The sequence below is a fragment of the Hyla sarda genome, chromosome 4 (genome assembly GCF_029499605.1).
Source record: "Hyla sarda isolate aHylSar1 chromosome 4, aHylSar1.hap1, whole genome shotgun sequence".
Classification (NCBI taxonomy): domain Eukaryota; kingdom Metazoa; phylum Chordata; class Amphibia; order Anura; family Hylidae; genus Hyla; species Hyla sarda.
The window spans coordinates 156,296,400-156,318,213 of record NC_079192.1 but is presented as its reverse complement, the minus strand read 5'-3'; the positions used below and the strand labels follow the sequence as shown (position 1 = coordinate 156,318,213).

General features: G+C 40.8%; 1 protein-coding gene and 1 pseudogene across 7 annotated transcripts in view; both read left to right on the top strand.

The window, feature by feature from the left end:
- Positions 1-21,814, top strand: part of THSD4 (thrombospondin type 1 domain containing 4) — an 874,264-nt gene that overhangs the window by 112,601 nt on the left and 739,849 nt on the right. The window lies entirely within an intron of this gene.
- On the top strand, positions 12,449-12,524 carry LOC130267930 (U2 spliceosomal RNA; annotated as a pseudogene).

The window sequence follows — 21,814 nt, the reverse complement described above, 5'->3', positions numbered from 1 at the left end:
CTCTGATATAAGTTCAAGGATTGGGATTCCTACTAAGAGCACCCACAAACACTAGAAAGTGACATAATATTTACCATATAGTTTCACTGATTAGTTTTAGTGTCATGCAAAGTTACAGTCTCACTGTATGAATGGTTCCCCTATTAGTGTTTTGCTCATTCTAGTTGCAAAAAACTAGAATATTTATATTGGATTGGAAAAAAGAAATGGCTCACCACAATTTCTTGGAAGAGCTTTCTGCAGAACATAAAAGTGATCCTTTTTATGGGATCCTCAGACATCTTACACTGTATTTTTGACTTCTATAATGTCATTTTACTGATTTTTTTATCACAATATTTTGATGGAGAGAATCTTTTTTATATTCTTTTATATCTTAGGGCCTGTGTGGTCACACATACTGTTATACTATTTTGAAAATACTTTAATAAAAACAGATTGTACATAAAAACTGTCATATGTTAAATAACTAATATCAGTCTTGTAATAGAATGTTAGATACCTTATCAATACACAAGAGAACTCTGACTTGATAGATGTAATATTTATTTTTTATTTTTAGCTCATTGTGTGCTATGAATTTGAATACTACTGTATGCTTTAAATTATGTTGAATCTGTTAGTGATATACAGTGGGACAAAAAAGTATTTAGTCAGCCACAAATTGTGCTGAGAGAGGCCTGTAATTTTCATCATAGGTATACCTCAACTATGAGCGACATAATGATAAAAAAATCCATAAAATCACAGTGTCTAATTTTTTAAGAATTTGTTTGCAAATTATGCTGGAAAATAAGTATTTGGTCACCCACAAACAAGCAAGATTTCTGGCTCTCACATACCTGTTACTTCTTTTTTTAAGAGTCTCCTCTGTCCTCTACTCGTTACCTGTTTTAATGGCACCTGTTTGAACTTGTTATCAGTATAAAAGACACCTGTCCACAACCTCAAACAGTCACACTCCAAACTCCACTATGGCCAAGGGAATGGGAAATGGGAATTTCACAAGAAAAACAATGATGTGCTTGGTTTTAACATAACTTTATTCTTTCATGAGTTATTTACAAGTTTCTGACAGCTTATAAAATGTGTTCAATGTGCTGCCCTTTGTGTTGGATTGTCAATGCAACCCTCTTCTCCCACTCTTCACACACTGATAGCAACACCGCAAGAGAAATGCTAGCACAGGCTTCCAGTATCCGTAGTTTCAGGTGCTGCAGAATGGGCAAAACAAAAATTGGAACAGGACCCTCAGTTTACGCAGAAGATTTTGTTCAGTGATGAAGCAAACTTTTATGTGAATGGTGAAGTTTACAAACAAAACCACTGCTATTGGTCTGACACTAACCCACATTGGATAGATCCCTCCAAGACTGTTGGAACACACAAATTGATGGTATGGTGTGGTATATGTGGTACAAAGATAGTGGGGCCATTCTTCATCAATGGAAACCTCAAGGCCACTGGATATGCGAAATTGCTACATGATGCTGGCACGTTCCCTGAGTTTTTCCAGCAAGATGGTGCACCACCACATTATGAGTGTCAGGTCCGAGCCTTCCTAGATGAACAGTTTCCTGGAAAGTGGATTGATCGTCGTGGGCCAGTTGAATGGCCCCCAAGGTCTCCCGATCTGACCCTCTTAGACTTTTATCTTTGGGGTCATCTGAAGGCAATTGTCTATGCTGTGAAGATACGAGATGTGCAGGACCTGAAACTACTGATACTGGAAGCCTGTGCAAGCATTTCTCCTGCGGTGTTGCTATCAGTGTGTGAAAGGTGGGAGAAGAGGGTTGCATTGGCAATCCAACACAATGGGCAGCACATTAACCCCATTTTATAAGTGGTCAGAAACTTGTAAATAACTCATGAAGGAATAAAGTTAGGTTAAAACCAAGCACATCCTTGTTTTCTTGTGAAATTCCCAATAAGTTTGATGTGTCACATGACCCTCTTCCTATTGAAAAAACAAAAGTTGGATTCAAAATGGCCAACTTCAAAATGGCCGCCATGTTCACCACCCATCTTGAAAAGTTTCTCCCCTCACATATACTAATGTGCCACAAACAGGAAGTTAATATCACCAACCATTCCCATGTTATTAAGGTGTATCCATATAAATGGCTCTCACGATTCGGCTGGCTGGAGGTGGATCCTCTGTGCCAGAGAGGGATTGGCGTGGACCGTGTCGGTGGACCGGTTCTAAGTTGCTACTGGTATTCACCAGAGCCCGCCGCAAAGCGGGATGGTCTTGTAGCGGCGGTAGCAACCAGGTCGTATCCACCGGCAACGGCTCAACCTCTCTGACTGCTGAGATAAGCGCGGTACAAGGGAGTAGACAAGAGCAAGGTCGGACGTAGCAGAAGGTCAGGGCAGGCAGCAAGGATCGTAGTCAGGGGCAACGGCAGGAGGTCTGGAACACAGGCTAGGAACACACAAGGAAACGCTTTCACTGGCACAATGGCAACAAGATCCGGCAAGGGAGTGCAGGGGACATGAGGTATAAGTAGGGAAGTGCACAGGTGAAGGTACTGATTAAAACCTCATGCGCCAATCAGTGGCGCACCGGCCCTTTAAATCGCAAAGACCCGGCGCGCGTGCCCTAGGGAGCGGGGCCGCGCGCGCCGGGACAGCACAGACGGGGAACGGGTCTGGTAAGGGAATCGGGATGCGCATCACGAGCGGGCGCGTCCCGCATCGCGAATCGCATCCCGTCTGGGAACATTATCGCAGCGCACCCGGACGGCAGGTCTGACCGGGGCGCTGTGAATAAGAGAACGCCGTGAGCGCTCCGGGGAGGAGCGGGGACCCGGAGCGCTCGGCGTAACAATGGCCCACCCTGTAGTTTCAAAAATGTGGTACTTCTTGTGGGTTACGTCATTCTGCCAGCTCAGATTTTTGGTAGGTGTGGAGTGGGGCCTATAAGTATTTCAATCTAAAATTACTCTCTGTCCTAAAGTCCTAAGGGTGCACCTTTCCTTTTGGGCCCACCATGTGGTCAAGCAGCAGATCATGGTCTAAGTAGTTTTTTTTTATGAACCCAGGATAAATGGCGCAATAAATATTGGTGTGCATTTACTCACTTTTATGTACCATGATTGCAAAATCTGTCCTATGCATGACACATTTGTGAAAAAAAAAAAAGTTTTGTCACCAGCTTTGCACCAATTCCAGCAACAAAATGTGAGCCCAAACTACTCATCCTGTGTCTAGCTAGATACCATAGGGGTTGCAGTTTCTAAAATAGGGTCACTTCTGTGGGATTTCTACTGCATTAAAACCGCAAAGGGTTCTTCTAATACAGCATGGTGCCTGAAAACTTCACTACTGAAAATGGGGCTCCCTTCTAGGCCCTGCTTGTGTGGCTACACAGCAGTTTATGATTACATATAGGGTACTGCTGTGTTCAGAAGAGATCATGTAACACATTTTGTGGTGCTGTTTACCCCTTTTGAAAATGAAAAATTAGGGGTTACACCAGAATTTTAGTGAAAAGAGATTTTTCATTTTTTTCAACCCACTGTAACCAAATATTGTCAAACACCTGGGGGTGTTAATGCTCACTGTAACCCTTGTAATATTCCTTGGGGGGTTTAGTTTCCAAAATGGTGTCAAATGTGGCAGGTTTTCGCTGTTCTGGCACCATGGGAGGTTTGCAAATGCACATGGCCCCCCAAATTCTCTCTTCAAAAGTCCAATGGTGCTCCTTCTGTTCTGAGATCTGTAGTGCACCAGCAGAGCACTTAAAGTCCACATATAGGGCGTTTTCTTATTCAGGAGAAATTTGGCTTCAAATGTTGGGGTAACACCATCATTTTAGTGTTAAAAATCAAATTTTCCATTTTCACGTCCAACTTCAACGCAAAGTTGTCAAACACCTGTGAGGTGTTAAGGTTCGCTATAGTGGATAGTGCGGGAGACGCTGATTAAAACGAGCCCTACCCTACCCGGATCCGCCCGGCCATTCCCCACAATTGTGGTTTTATTCTATGTGTATATCTTGCTGTAACTGGCACGGGCGGGGCTTCTGCACTGACATCAGCGCCGCTTATGAATATTCATCCCCCCTCCCTCCAGTTAGGAGTGGCGAAGAGAGGGAGAGCTGTATGGAGGGGGGATGAATATTCATAAGCGGCGCTGACGTCAGTACCAGGTAACCTGCAGAAGCCCCGCCGGTGCCAGTTACAGCAAGATATACACATAGAATAAAACCACAATTGCGGGCGAACGGGCGGATCCGGGTAGGGTAAGGCTCGTTTAATTAATCAGTGTCTCCCGCACTCTCCACCAGTAGTGTGGATAGCGCGGGAGAAAATATCTGACAGTTTTCCTTTAACAGTGGCTGCAGACCGCTGTCTACTTGGTAATACAGCTGTTATTTTAAATATAATCAATTTTATAATCAATTGATTATATTTTAAATAGCAGCTGTATTCCCAAGTAGACAGTGGTCTGCAGCCACTGATAAGCATACATACTTATTATCTCCATACAGGAGTGTAATCAATTGAACAGGGGAGTTTGCTGTGACTTTCACTCACTATATGGAACCTTTTATCAGTGCATAAATAAAAGTGAAGTTTTATATATAGGGATGGAAACTTCAGTTAGGGGTTTTTATACCCCGTTAGCAATGGTGACTGGGGTTCGGTGTTTGGTTTTGGCTTATCTAACCCCCTTTCCCATCCTGGGCACATTTGTTTTTGGTCTATGCAGATATGCACACCAGTATGAGAGAAAAAACATCTATATATTTTTTTGACACATATGTACAGGGCACATGATATATAAAAGTTTTGTCTCAAGCAGGTCCTTTCTCAGCTATAGTCAATGTTGAACAAAAACAAAATACATGACCAGTGAGCATAGGAATGTTAATAAATTTTTTTTTTTAAATCACATTAAAATCTTTAAAAGCAATTCCTTAAAAGCATAATCTGAGCAATGGGTGACAAGTGATCACTGGCACATCCATGAAAAGGAGGTATTGTTCAATCATACTCTACTGAAATGATCGAAAACATTTGCTTTTTATCTGCTGCTTCCACTATTTGCATAACCTCGTGGCTTGTCCATCTTAGGCTTCTTTCACACTGCCGTTAGGACACGACAGTGTGAAGGCCATCAGGGGAGCCCAGGAGAATAGCGGGAGATAAATTACTGCACAGCAATTCTAATCTTGAGGAGTATGTGTGTGATATAGGGGAACTTCCCTATCCACAGAAAAAGAGATAAGTTTCTGCCTGGGGCCCCCTGCCGGCTACTCGCCTGCCCTCGGCATGCTCCGACCCCACCCATGGAGACGGCCATCACTGATGACTCACTCAGTAAATCACCGGTTCAACCTGTGATTTGCTGAGCGGGCTGTCACTGGAGGCCGTCTCTGAGGATGGGGGGGTGGAGCGTGCCGAGGGCAGGTTCTTAGTGAGACGTTGAAGCCAAAAAATAGCTTTTTGCCTCCTGGAATTTTGTGTTATCTTCTGTCGGTTATGAATACTAAGGCTATAATTTTGCACCATCCTTTTTATATCTCCATGTAAATTTGTGTATATATATATATATATATATATATATATATATAGGCTTATAATGAATGCTATTTAGTGTTTAAGCACTATGTGTTATACTAGAATCATTGATGTTCCTATAAATGAATAAAGCATGTAGTGGTATCACAATAGAGGCATAAACTACTCAGTTTTCACATAACACTGGACAATACACATAATAATGACACAACAAATATATGATGCACACAGCAGAGTAAAAGGACATATGAATGATATAGCTTGGAGTATATCACAGTACGCATACAGTGTACAACCTGTCACATGCATGTAAGCTCTGACATCACCTCTGCGACATAAATGATCAATGCTTTAGTATTCTTTTCCAGTAAATAAGAGACAGACCAGTGGAAGTAGAAGTAGATATTGTTCAGTGAGTCTTCCTGTGATTTCTGACTCAATACATTTTGGTGGTGAATTTGCTGGCTAACTACACGGTGTGTAGCAGGTGAACCCTGTATGTCATCAGGAGCAGTAGGCCAGACGTATTCAAAAGGAGACATTATGGGGAAGCTAGAGGCTTGAGCAGTGAAATGAGCAGAACTTGCTTTATGTAGAGGCAGGAAATTCCAGCTACAGGTCCTAGATTCCAAAATGACACAAAAAAATGTTTGGTTGATGGGAGCACTGAACATATACAGCAGATTTATAATGATCAGTCTGGTATACTCATGAGTGGCGTGCTTTCCCGTCTTTTCTCACCCTACAGGGCAGTGATTGACATGCTGTTGCGTAAATGTACATACACAGCAGTCTGTTATTCACTGGTATGAGGCAGTCTCTTTCAATATTACTACTAGCCAAAGATCACACAATCTTTTCTGCAGTTTTTGATAGTATCTTTTCTGTAGATTTGATGAGTATAGACCTATAGCTGAATTATGCTGCCCTTACATAGTCCTAGCATTGTATTAAAGGGGTACTCCGGCGCTAAGACATCTTATCCCCTATCCAAAGGATAGGGGATAAGATGCCTGATCGCGGGGGTCCCGCCACTGTGGACCCCCGTGATCTTCCACGCCACACCCCGTTAGAATCAGCCCCCAGAGCGTGCTCGCTCCGGGCCTGATTACTAGCGATCACAGCTGTCACGCCCCCTCCATAGGCTTGCATTGAGCGGGCGGAGCGTGACGTCACACGGGGGGCGGAGCCGTAACATCACTATGCTCAGTCTCCGTGATCGCTAGTAATCAGACCCGGAGCGAGCACGCTCTGGGGGCTGATTCTAGCGGGGTGCGGTGTGGAAGATCACGGGGGTCCCCAGCGGCAGGACCCCCGCGATCAGGCATCTTATCCTCTATCCTTTGCATAGGGGATAAGATGTCTTAGCACTGGAGTACCCCTTTAAAGAGGATCTGTGGCCAACCTCCCAAAATGATCATAGCTTAGGGTGCCCTGATCACACACCTTTTTTACAGTTTTTTGATGCACCCTCCCATCCTGGAGTTATGAAGGTTTGTAGTTTTTCTGACAATTCAGGAAATCGGTCAGATGGGCATGAACTTATTTTCAATAATGGGAGTGAATATCAGGTGATGAGTGGGATTATACAGTTAGGGGTGTGTATTAGACATACAGGCCCCATAATGTACAACATTCACACCTCTGTCTGTAAATTCCCACCTATCACCTGATATTCACTCCTTTATAAAAATTAAGTTCACGCCCATCAGACTGATTCTGATTTGTCAGACAAGCTATATACCCACATGAAGGGCATATCAATAAACTGTATAAATGTGTTTGATCAGGGCATCCCAAACAATTTAATGACATTAAAAATGTTTTGGGTCGGCCATTGGTCTTTTTAGAGTGGATAGATCTGCTTTCAAATGAAGCTCTACCTAATATTGGCTTTGTAGGCTGCAGTTATATAATCTTTATTTTTGTGATGTCTATTTTAACTTAAATTTATTAAAATTTTATTCTCTGAATCGTATAATTTAGCAAGGTAACAAAGTTTCAGGGTCTCAGGACTAATATTTACCAACTAAGTATTGTTAAAGGGGTATTCCAGTTTTTTTTAATTTGTCTATGCTACAGGGACTGTAAAGTTAGTGAAGTTTATAATATAGGGTCTGTACCTGTGTGTGACGGTTTTCTCACAATTCTTCTGTAATTTTCACTCCAATATTTATTTTTAACAGCATACAAAATGATTGTTGTCTCAGATTTTTCCCAGCTTGCAATGCAGCCGAGATGTGACTCACTAGTCAGGTGATGACAGGGAGTCTGTCTGCTTCAATGGGTGGAGCGATCGCTTGGTGGGAGAGAGATCAACTGCAACTAATGCAACAGCTGTAGGCACCCTGATTGAAAACCACACAGATTTGAATAGATGCACCTCATTTATGTTTCAATGGGTGGCGTGGCTGATGTGTGGCAGGGAGGAAGATGGAGGAAATACCAGTACACAAAAAGCCAGCCACAGTGTTATGGTAATCTCACAACATAGCAATTTAGCCCCAAGACAAGCACAGATCCTTCCTATGCATGTCCATTACTGCCTGCCTAAAATCACCTTATGGTGGATAACCCCTTTAAGTACATATGGGGCCATGGGAGGGTCTGAGTAAAACCACAGCACTGCACCTCCAGTAGTTAGAATTTTAGGATAATAACCACCCCTGCATTTGGTGGCCAATGACTGCAGATTTTGTAGAGGTGATTTTGCCCACGTGCAATGATTGCAACATAGTACCTTCCCACGCCCTTCAAGCATGTAGAAAGGTATAGTCTGAGATGAAACCAAGTTGAAAGTAAGCCACTGTCTCCAGTGGGAAGGTAATGGCTTTTCTACATTGTGTACCTAAAGTGCTAAACAGAAAACATGTAATAAGAATAAGACATCTGTCAACAGCAGCTTTCTGGTTTCCATAAGAAAGTAAGGACATGCTTAGAAATAATGGTTGCAAGATTTTATACATGAGCCAACAATAACCAAATGGGGAGGCTCATTTCCCAAACTGCTACACAGAAAAGTCCTTATGTTGAAAGGATATTGTTTTGCTACATTGCAGATTTACTTCAAATGTGTAAGATAAACTTTTCTATTTCATCTACTTGCTACAGTTCAGAAACGAAAGATATGTTGAATCGAATGTTTTCTCTCTCTGTAGCCAAAGCAAATCTGTTCCAACCAGTTCAAAGGTGGACACATAAAACCAGTAGACAGAACACAGTGAGCCATGGTTTTCATGTCCGCTTTTTGTACCTCAATCTCTGATGTTATGGGTTCATTCCTTGCCTCCGCCAGATTCACATACTTCATGTGACCTTGGCATTATCTCTGTTTATTCTTATACAAAAATGTTACGGTCATTAAGATGAAATTAGTAACTATGTTCAAGAATGTAACTTATCACAATAGGATTAAAGAATTTAGCTCAATTTGCAGAACGTTGAAAAAAAAATTAAAAAAATCTTTCCTGCAGGGGAAAATGCCAGTGCGAAATACTATACAAAAGTTGTATGTTCTTGTAGAATTCTTAGTAGGATTAGATGGACCAGAAAGGCACCACAGGCCCTAGATTCCATTGAGATTGGTTTGGGGGAGGGAATATGTACAGAAAAAATGTGCCTGTAGGCTTTGTCTTTCTACAAAGTTGTACAGTGCAGACATAATCTTGTATGTAGTCTTGTCAGGAATTAACATATGAAATAGACACCTAAAATGAAAGGAAGGAGCAGAAAAACATACCGGAAATGCCAACTTGTCAAAGTAATGCCTTACGAGTTAGGTTATTTCTAGTTTGTGAGCTGGGAATTTATTGACTCCTGTAAAGCCTAAACTGTTATAGTAGCCCAGTTTTATCCAATATTTGTTTAACATGTTAACACCCAATGGTACAGTTAAGCGGACAAATGTTTCTTTTATTAGAATATATATATATATTTTTTATGTATTATGTCATGCATCATTGCAACTTGTACTAAAGCCTAACTAATCTAAAAACAGTGCAACAATGCTGACTCTTAAAGGGGTACTCTACTGGTCAGCATGGAATTAAATATTCTGAACGCTGTTTTCGGGTTTCGGGGGTAGGCCATGCCCCCTCGTGATGTCACGACCACGCCCCCTCAATGCAAGTCTATGGGAGGGGACGGGACAGCATTCAGATTATTTAGTTCCACACTGCCCAGTGGAATACCCTTTTTAAATACTTAATGTTGGTGCATGCTAAAGAATGTGAAGAAGTTTTCTTCACTATAAAGAAAAGGAAAAATAATACACATGTATTAAAGGGTAAAAAATTGAAACAAAATTCAATATTTTACAATCAGTGAAAAAAATAAACTTTAACCCCTTAAGGACCGGAGGTTTTTCCGTTTTTGCATTTTCGTTTTTTGCTCCTTGCCTTTAAAAAATCATAACTCTTTCAAATTTACACCTAAAAATCCATATGATGGCTTATTTTTTGCGCCACCAATTCTACTTTGTAATGACGTCAGTCATTTTGCCCAAAAATCTATGGTGAAGCGGGAAAAAAAATCATTGTGCGACAAAATTGAAAAAAAAAACGCTGTTTTGTAACTTTTGGGGGCTTCCGTTTCTACGTAGTACATTTTTCGGTAAAAATGACACCTGATATGTATTCTGTAGGTCCATACAATTAAAATGATACCCTACTTATATAGGTTTGATTTTGTCGGACTTCTGGAAAAAATCATAACTACATGCAGGAAAATTAATACGTTTAAAATTGTCATCTTCTGACCCCTATAACTTTTTTATTTTTCCGTGTATGGGGCGGTATGAGGGCTCATTTTTTGCGCCGTGATCTGAAGTTTTTAACGGTACCATTTTTGCATTGATAGGACTTATTGATCACTTTTTATTCATTTTTAAATGATATAAAAAGTGACCAAAAATGCACTATTTTGGACTTTGGAATTTTTTTGCGCGCACGCCATTGACCGAGCGGTTTAATTAATGATATATTTTTATAATTCGGACATTTCCGCACGCGGTGATACCACATATGTTTATTTTTATTTTTATTTACACTGTGTTTTTTTTTTTATTGGAAAAGGGGGGTGATTCAAACTTTTAATAGGGGAGGAGTTAAATGATGTTTATTCACTTTTTTTTTTCACTTTTTTTTTGCAGTGTTATAGGTCCCATAGGGACCTATAACACTGCACACACTGATCTTCTATGTTGATCACTGGTTTCTCATAAGAAACCAGTGATCAACGATTCTGCCGGATGACTGCTCATGCCTGGATCTCAGGCACTGAGCAGTCATTCGGCGATCGGACAGCGAGGAGGCAGGTAGGGGCCCTCCCGCTGTCCTGTCAGCTGTTCGGGATGCCGCGATTTCACCGCGGCTATCCCGAACAGCCCACTGAGCTAGCCGGGATGCTTTCGGTTTCACTTTAGACGCGGCGTTCAACTTTGAACGCCGCGTCTAAAGGGTTAATAGCGCGCGGCACAGCGATCAATGCCGCGCGCTATTAGCCACGGGTCCCGGCCGTTGTTAGAGGCCGGGCCCGACCCGCTATGACGCGGGGCCACGCCGTGGCCCCGCGTTATAGATCGGGAGTGGACACATGACGTTCCAGTACGTCATGTGTCCTTAAGGGGTTAAAACATTTGAATACTGCATTAGGCGACATATTTAAAATTGTCTCAAATTGTTCAGGTGACCAGCACATGGTCAGATGTAATCATATTGCAAGTACAGAAATCAGGCAAACATACACTGACCCAACTGAATAGACATAATATAGTAAATAAATAGTGCTGTGTCAAATCCATATACAAAAGAAAGGAAAAACTATGTAAAACTTGTTGGGATTAAAATACATGTTAATCGAAAAAAGAAAAGTCTATTGGCCGTGCATGAAAACTGAATTCTAAGATTTTATCTGGTAATTATGTTGCATTCTGCTGAAAATTGTGGCCTGCTAAATTTATTTCACTAATTTGTGGCTTGTATATAATTTCAAGACTGCATCCTGGTGCATAATTTCATCAACAAAAGTTATGTAAATAGAAAATAAACAATAGTGCATACTTAAAGCTGCAGAATAGACCAAGAAAATTACACTTCTAACATCTATAATGGTCAAATATATTGCCCTTGTCAAACTATCTGATTTAAAGAAGACTTGTAGCCTCTTCTAACCTGCTTGTTTATTAACTAAATTATTTAGTTTGAGATTTAACTTTTTTCTAACTTATTTAATTGCTACAGATTGCTACAAAACTCAGCATGCAGTCATATATCAGGCTGTTATGTAAACGATTACAAGTGTGGTCTGATTAGACACCAGGTCTTGCTACAAGAAGGTGTAAAAGTGTTTCCCCTTCTGCCCTATATAAAGACTCTCTGAGGCTACATTTGGGTAGCATACCTCTAGGTGAGTGGTTGATAAGAGCTCAACATGTCACTACAATGCACTCAAAGGCTCTCATTTACTATTCTAAACCCGACCTCTTTTGTCGGGGTTTTTTGGCGCATCTTTGTCTGCGCCATGTCGCAGACATCGTGCGCCAGTCTGCGACACTATGCAACATTTTTTCCCGACGGACCCGATGTGGATTCTCCCAAACCCGAAAAAGGGGCGTTACCCGACATTTCTGAGCTTTCCCACGTATTTATTAAGGTTTCCCACCCGAATTTGTTGAATTGTTGTGGATTTTTTCCCGACAGCTCAGAGGAGTTGGAAACCAAAACCTACAAAACCCACGTGCGACAAACAGGATGCGACATAATAATAAATACCAGGGGAAAAAAGCAGTCGGGTAAGAAAGCAACATAGACTTACAACCCGATTTTCTTAGTAAATGAGGGCCAATGACTCTTAGCTGACTTTGAGAGGATGGGGTCACAGCCTGCCATTTAGGCTGTTCTGACCAAGCTGTTCGGAGGTGCTCTCGGCCTTTTGGCTAAGATCAAGTGTAGTATCTGTTCTTATCAGTTTTCATGCCGGTGGGCAGTAATGCTGGTGTGGGGCTGGTAGGGATGAGTGCAGCATGGTAGGGGGCAGGTGTACCTGGGCTTTCCGGGGCTGGTTCTGAGGAATCAGCTTGATGGCTGCCCTGATGTGACCTGTTTCCTCTGGGTCTCGCCATGAGGCTGAGAGGGTCTAGAGCCGAGGTACTTTAGTGGTGACCCCGAGGTGCCGAAACTCACTGGGAGAATAGACTCACTGAGTGGATGCACGGGCATCATAATCTCCACCTTGTGGCACTCACCTCTTGATTCCCGGCCTTCTGGCTAGGATCAGATACATTTTTATAGATCCGGCCGGATGTCTGGGCAGTATATCTGCACACATTCACTTATTTATTTATTTTTTTGTCACTGTGTCACTTTTTGCGAGTTGTTTTTTCACAGGATTGTTAGGATGCGGTAGTCCTTCTGGGTGTCCCTCCTAGCGGTCTAGGGGAGGTGTTTGTGTGTCGATCAGGTTCCTCACCTCCCTGCAAAAACCCCAGGTACTCCTGCATGGGCAGGGTACCGACCGTTTACAGCTCTGCAGGCAGATATCTTGGCTAACGGCAAGGGGCATGCCGGGAGCATTTGTGTTCCCTTAGTAGCTTCGGCGAAAAGGGACATCAAACCTGGAACCTTGCAGGTACCTTTTGGTCCGGAGGCGAAGGGTAAGGTTTGCTGGGGGGCCTCTCTCCTGTCGGAGAAGGGCTTGGGATAGACCGCATCCTTTTTTTAGTGTAACACGTTTGCACTTTTTCTTGCACTTTGGGTGATTCGAGAGCACGTTCCTCGTCTCTTAAAAAAAGAAGGTGCTTGGAGAAGTGGTTAGATGAGGGCATGTACACATTGCAAACAAACTCCAGACAGACTACCTGTAGAGATAATTGTTTGATCCACAGTTTCCTTGTCTACCATCCAGACACAGGTATCACCATCTTTACACACTCCTGTCTTTGGCAGGCTCTTAGCAGTTAAAAATACCATGCCACCCATTATATGTTATTGACAGTCAGCCACTGTCACCTTCATTTGCAGTAGTGTTGTTAACAAATAATCTGGACAGCTACGGTCCATAAAGGCCATATAGCTTCATCCCCCACAAGGCAGGCTTGGCCCCTGTGCCTCGTTTTCTTCGGAGCAGAATTATACATCATGTACCGCACAATAAATTCATCTTATCACTACTCCACTTCATCTTCACCCATAATTATTTTGTATTCAACTCCCGTATATATCACCAGCTCAGGAGCACTGCCATGGGCAGTCCCGCGGTGCCCTCTTATGCCCTCTTGCTCCTGGGCTGATGAGAGCAAGTCATCGTATTTGGAGACTCGCATTCACATTACCATCAGTTCGTTCAATATTGGGGCAGTTTTATAGATGACGTTGCAGTCATCTGGTCTGGACCAAAAAGTGAGTATGAAAGCTTCCTAAGTGCTCTCAATCAGAACAACATTGGCTTAACATTCACTTACAAGATTCATCATGATGCTTTGGTATTCCTTGATGTGCTGCTATAGAAAAATAACTCTGGAGGTATAGACACCACAATATATAGGAAACAAACAGCAGGAAACAACCTTCTATACTGGGAAAGCCATCATCAGTATCCTTTGAGAAAAGGGATACCTAAAGGGCAATACCTACGTTTACATAGAAATTGCTCTATAGACTTAACCTTCCGACAGGAAGCAACCATTTTACAAGACAGATTTGTCAAGAGGATCCCCAGACAAGCTTACCATCATGCTGTACATTTAAATCTAAAGAAATTCCAACTCGCATCATTGCCACATATGACGACGCCTCAGAGGATATCTACAAGATATCCCCCTCCCCCCTTTCATTGCTGCAAGATGTATTCCAGAGCGACTAAGCACAGCACTTTGTGCTTATTTCATTATTGCCCTGTGAAATGCAATGCGTGTCCACATGCGCACTGTTCAAGACTTACATCACATCCACCCAATGGTACTCATTGCGTGTCATTATGCTCTCAGCGGCATCCTGCCATGCTACACACCAGTGCAGTGGGGATGATTAATGACACTTCTACTTCCGGCCCATGGCTCTTATATTCAGAGTCGCTTGGCGTCTGCCATCACCACCGGTCACATGTGTGCCCTCTCCAGACCAACTACAGGGGTAAGTCTCCTTCTAGATTTGAACTTGCACAAAATCTTAGTGCATTGTTCATCTTTTCATTTATGCTACATTTGTGCTTATTGTTTACCTTTTATACCTTGTTCTCCAGTCATCTATATCTGCCTCCTATTAGGCTATATGCACATAATCATGTGTGTAACATCCTAAACACCCTGCGGTCTTCTCTACTAAACTCTCAGGCTAAGAGAACATGTTTTTCTATTATTTAGGAATTAGATTTATTACTATTTGAGCAATGTCATCATTAGATATCGTCTGCATCATGTTTCCATACAGTTACTACAAATGGGGGGGGGGGGTGGGGGGGGTGGTCACACTTACCATTGTCTCCAGGACATCATATAGTTGTCATCTGCATTAAGGTATTTTTATTTTTGACCTATTACACTTTATTCAATAATATATATTTTATAGTGGAGTGAATTGGTTTATTCCCTTTTTTTGCAGGATGTCAGTGTGGATACCAAAAATGGTTTGTTGGCATAGTAACATCTTATCTGTGTCATCTTTTAAACATCTGATCAAGAACCATATAAGTGACCAAGCACATCATTTATCAGTTCTTTCTGCTGTTGGGCACATAGGTTGGGATTATTTTGGTCTGAATATGAATATGTATGTATAATATGTATATATATAAATAATGTGTGTGTTTCTATGTGATATTGCATGAGAGACAGTTTGGTGTATATTAGCATGGTGACCACCCTTAATACATATATATGAGTATGTCTGACTACATCTGACTGTGGCTGACAGTGACCAAGTCTTACACTATATTTGATTTTATACTTTGTATATCTACCTCAAGCATTTATCATCTCTTGATATTATACTATATGTGATATGTTCCGATTTTCTCCTCCACCCCTGATGAACCCATCTTAAACATATGGGAGAAACGTGTAGGATTATGGAGTATGAGAATTTTGTACATAGTGTTGCCACCAATTAATTGCATATACAATATTGTGGTTTCTTTTCACCCCTTCCCCATTCATACTTAATAGTGAGGGTAAGTGTTAGAATAGGCAGGGAAATTTCATTGTCAATCTACTCACCTGTATCCTTGTTTCCTCCAAGTCAGGCTTTTCGCTGACACTATTTTCTGCTATTAAACAGGCATAGACCTACTTTAAGTATAATTGCTGAGGGTTTTTTGTAAATATTTATTATCTTTCTATACATTTTAAGAAGCACCTAGTAAAAGTTATATTGTACAATACCATGTGCGCCTTATTGGTAGAGTCTTTTCTAATATACAGCTACAGTCTGAAAAAGTCTTCAGCAACTACTCCAGGTTCTATTTGATCTGATGACAGTCAGGTTCTAGTATGGAGGCCTCATAGTGAGGCTACTTCTTCTTGGTGTCGTTCTTATTGTGCATTTTTTGAGTGTATGGGATTAGGCTGTTTCCTGGAATACATAGGCACTCTGCAGTAAGTCCACAAGATACAATGCAGGACTGTTGTGCAAATGACCCAAAGTTTTTTTTTTTTAAGTTGTGATAACAGGTCTAAAACATTGCAGTCAAAGAAATACCTATGCCTCTCCAGCTCTAACTACAAAAGAATAGCTCCGGCGTTACTACAGGCCTATTACCTTGCACTATATATAAACACAAACAAAGCAGGGCCATACAACTTGATACACATCTACTGTAGACCAGTTCTCTCACCGCCTCATAGCACCTGCTGCTTTCCACAGGCTGAGAGAGAAACAGCTACCAGGTCCTGTTACAAGCTTTAAAACAAAAACCTGATGCAGAGAAGGAAAAAAAAAAAAAAAAAAAAAAAATATATATATATATATATATATATATATATATATACAGTGAACCCTCTCCAAAATACCACCTCTTTGAAAAAATCACCTCCTTATCCAGACTTGATTTTGTGTAATTGATTTTCAGTCCACCGTAACTTGCGTAAAAAAAAAGTGGTTTTCTATGGGGTGGGCTTCCCAAAGAAAATCACCCCATTGAAAACTACTTTTTTAATGCAGTTTTGGATGGTCTTTTCAAAGAGTTTTCACTTTGTGTGTGTATGAGTGTGTATATGTGTTCATATGTCTTTTCTGAAGGTCTTTTTTGGCTTTTAAGAAGAACATTTATTTATTGTATGATCATATGATTTACTCATCTTTTAACGATAGTTGTGGTCACCTGAATGATGTGAATCGTAATGATGGTCATTAGCCATTGTGAATGGTACTTGTAGTGTATCACTGGCACATGTCTATTTCCCTCTACTGTGTAGTTGGATGACATACATTTTGGGAATCATTTCAAGCTGGTATAAGATTCAATGGAAATAATACAAATACCTCTCTGGGGCCACTGCAGCTGGCACTGTCAAGAAGGCTACTGTTTGTCTTACCCTGTAAAAAGGAAGTTGGTCTGTTGTAAATGGTTGGAAAAACATGTAAGCCTAAGGATCTGAATGATTTTGAGAAGTGCCAAATTGGAGATGGCAGATCACTGTGTTAAAACGTTTTTTTTTAAAATGCCAGGGTTTAGTGTTCCTGGTATGCAGTGATTAGTACCTACTGAAAGTCGTCCTAGACAGAAAAACTGGTAAAAAAAAACAAAAACAAAAACGTTAGAGTAATGGAAGCCAAGGCTCTTTGATGTTTGTGCCTGCCAGTTTTGTCTTGTCCTGCAGGGCAGCTAATGTCACAGTAATTGAAAATCTAGTTAACACTTGCTCTGATAGGTGTCACAACATGCAGTGTATCACAGTTTACGGCATATTGAACTGCACAGCCAACTATTTCTTGACCCATATACACTTCTAATGGTATCTACAGTGGAAACATGGACATTAGAATGGGTACCAGGATGCACTATGGGATAATATCAAGCAGGCAGGGGAAATGTCTGTATGTTACTTTTAACATCTAAACTTTGACATCTTTGACCTATTTAAAGGAGTACTCCGGTGAAAAACGTTTTTGTTTTTTTTAAATCAACTGGTGCCAGAAAGTTAAACAGATTTGTAAATTACTTCTATTAAAAAATCTTAATCCTTCCTGTACTTATTAGCTGCTGAATACTACAGCGGAAATTCTTTTCTTTTTGGAACACAGAGCTGTCGGCTGACATCACGAGCACAGTGCTCTCTGCTGACATCTCTGTCCATTTTATGAACTGTCTAGAACAGCATATGTTTGCTATGGGGATTTCCTTTTACCCTGGACAGTTCCTAAAAATGGACAGAGATGTCAGCAGAGAGCACTGTGCTTGTGATTCAGCAGACAGCTCTGTGTTTCAAACGGAAAATAATTTCCACTGTAGTATTCAGAAGCTAATAAGTACAGGAAGGATTAAGATTTTTTTAATAGAAGTAATTTACAAATCTGTTTAACTTTCTGGCCCCCGGAGTACTCCTCTAACCCCTTAATGACGCAGGACGTATATTTACGTCCTGCGCCGGCTCCCGCTATATGAAACGGGGTCGTTCTGCGACCCCGCATCACATCGCGTCGGTCCCGGCGCTCATCAACGGCCGGGACCAGCGGCTAATACCACACATCGCCGATCGCGGCAATGTGTGGTATTAACCCTTTAGAAGCGGCGGTCAAAGCTGACCGCCGCTTCTAAAGCGAAAGTGAAAGTATCCCGGCTAGTCTGTCGGGCTGTTCGGGACCGCCGCGGTGAAATTTCACCGTGGCGTCCCGAACTGCTTACAGGACACCGGGAGGGCCCTTACCTGCCTCCTCGGTGTCTGATCGACGAATGACTGCTCCGTGCCTGAGATCCAGGCAGGAGCAGTCAAGCGCCGATATCACTGATTACAGGCGTGTTAATACACGCCTGTGATCTGTGTAAAAGATCAGTGTGTGCAGTGTTATAGGTCCCTATGGGACCTATAACACTGCAAAAAAAAAGTTAAAAAAAGTGTTAATAAAGGTCATTTAACCTCTTCCCTAATAAAAGTTTGAATCACCCCCCTTTTTCCATAAAAAAAATAAAACAGTGTAAATAAAAAGTAAAATAAACATATGTGGTATCGCCGCGTGCGTAAATGTCCGAACTATAAAAATATATCAATAATTAAACCGCATGGTCAATGGCGTACGCGCAAAAAAATTCCAAAGTCCAAAAAAGCGTATTTTGGTCACTTTTTATACCATTAAAAAAATGAATAAAAAGTGATCAAAAAGTCTGATCAAAACAAAAATCATACTGCTAAAAACTTCAGATCACAGCGCAAAAAATTAGCCATCATACAGCCCTGTACGTGGAAAAATAAAAAAGTTATAGGGGTCAGAAAATGACATTTTTAAACGTGTAAATTTTCCTGCATGTAGTTATGATTTTTTCCAGAAGTACGACAAAATCAAACCTATATAAGTAGGGTATCATTTTAACCGTATGGACCTACAGAATAATAAGGTGTCGTTTTTACTGAAATATGCACTGCGTAGAAACGGAAGCCCCCAAAAGTTACAAAATGGTGTTTTTTCTTTGATTTTGTCGCACAATGATTTTTTTTTCAGTTTCGCCATGAATTTTTGGGTAAAATGACTAATGTCACTGCAAAGTAGAATTGGTGACGCATAGGTTTTGCATAGTGGCCATTTTCTTTGAGAAGACCCCCTTGCATTTACTGGTGTGAGCAGGAGAGAGGGATGCTGTGCCTAAAGGATTGAGCAGAAGTGATGGATCAACAGAGATAATAACTAGTCACAAGAATGGTGGTCCCCTGACTAAATGCATCGCCATCACATATTGTTGGCTACAGCACTATTTTATAGGACTTCCCAACATAGCCGAGCACATTTATGGCACTTCCAAAGATAAATGAATGTCGTGCTCAGCTATCTTCGGGAGTCCTATAGCGAGTGAATGGAGTAGGAGCTGAGAAGGCACACTTCTTCTACATTCACTCAGGGGATAAGAGACCATAGTCCCCATGATCATTGGGGTCCCAGCAGTTGGATGCCCATTTTTCAGCTAGTTCAACTATCCTGCAGACAAAAGAGAACTTTTAATCTTGGGATAACCCCTTTAACTGTGTGTTGTCCATAAGTCTCACTCTGACAACCTCCTGTCTACCATTTATGTGCTTAGTCCTCTCGCCCACCCTTTTCTGCTGCCAGATTTGCAAACAGTTATCCAGCAGCAGCAGGACTTACACGTGATTAAAATAAAATAAAAGATTTCAAGTTTCGCCCCCTCCTTCCTGCCACCGTAGGCACCTGCCCTCTAGTGCCTTGTTATAAATACGCCTCTGCATACAGTTCTACACAGGCCAAATGTCTCTCTGCCCCCCTCCCCTCTGGATTTAGACACAATTTTCCATTGAGTGTATATGACCACTCCAGATTATTCTGTATACTTACACAACAATATACTATGTCATTCCTGACTCTTGCTTACAAGAATCTTCAATACGTATACCCAATGTAATGAAAGTCCCGACAGCTCCGGAATACAATGCCCAGAATATTAGAATCCATATTGTGTTCCCTTCTATACTGAGTGTTCTATGTTGCTCCTTTAAGTAATGGACATAATATAACATTGCATTACATTGTTTAGTGCCAAGAAAAAATACTTTCCTATGCACTTCTGATCACATCTGCAAGTTTAATGCTGACTCCCACTCATGACCAGAAACTTGAATCTGCTTCTTACTTAAAATCACACTTTCTTGTAAGAATAATTATTTTACTGCATTCTAGATATTTCATTCTTAAACGTGGTCTCATTATTTGTTAACAAAAAACTCAGTGTAGAATTTCCTATATATTTACCGTTTTAATTCACATACAGGGTTCCCTTGAGGTAATAGAAAACGTGACCCCCATCTACACTGTAGGTCCCAGAGCAGGACAGTCAAAGTGCTTAATATTTCACCCAGATACAGCCAGCAGGTAGCACTCTAGGTACAAACACTAACATGCTCATAAATGATTTAGGTATAAGATATACCCAGTATTTTATCTATCAGGTTAAAAAATAAACTTCCGAAGATCTGACAGGTGGCATTATATCAGTTTTATTTTTTTATTATTATTATTATTATTATTATTATTATAATTTTTTTTGCATAGCTCACATAAAAGAACTCTTCTGACCATGTCTTACTTTATGTGGACACAAAATACTCAGATATATGATCCGCCTGTGTCTGTTATTGCATCTGTATAACTAATGGCTTATATATGGCTGTGCATCCACACACCCTAAGGGTACGTTCACACGTGCAGATTTGTGTTGCAGATTTGCTGCTGCAGATTTTGTTGCCCATTGACTTCAGTGGGCAGCAAAATCTGGTAACACAAATCTGCAGCAGAAAATACACATGTATGAACGCACCCTAAGGCCGGGTTCACATGGCAAAATTTCTGCATGGAATTCTGCCTGAATTTATAGCCAATTCACTTCAATTAAATTCCTGTATCGGAAATTCTGCAGCGTGAATTCTGCTGTGGGAATGAGACAGCAGAATCCCATTGAAGTGTATTTGCTATAACTTCATGCCAAATTCCATGCAGAAATTCTGCCATGTGAATCCCGCCTAACAGGCCTCCTGCAGATTTTCTGCATACAGCATATTGGGCTAGGTTTATTACAAATTGAAGCCTTCTGTTTTATTTTTCTTTATTCTTAAAAAAGCATACTTTATTCTTTAGTAGGTGACAATAGGAAGTGTTTTTTGGTGTGAAAAAAAAAAGTTAATAAAAAAAAGTCAGTGAGGGAGATGTATCACACCACGTGCAAATGAACAATGGTGCAGTTGCCCATGGAAATTGATCAGATTTCAGCTTCCTTTTTTTAAGAAAGCCTCTAAAAAAGCCTGAATTTGCTTGGTTGCTATGAAATACGGCTGATCAAGGTTTGATAAATCTCCCCTAATTTTTTTTAAACAGATAAAATAATTCTCCCCTTATCAAAATTGAAATCAACCACTTTTACCATGGTTTTTAAATAAATATAAACTACAAAAAACAAAAAAAAATAACAAATTTGGTGGATTGGTCTTCAAATAAAAATAACCATTTTTTTTATTTATATTTTTTTGTTCCACTACAGCCCCAGCAACATATTTTTTTTTTCCAAACACTGGAATACCCCCAAAAAAATAAAACATAAAAATTAATGAATAAATAAGAATAACTAATTTAACT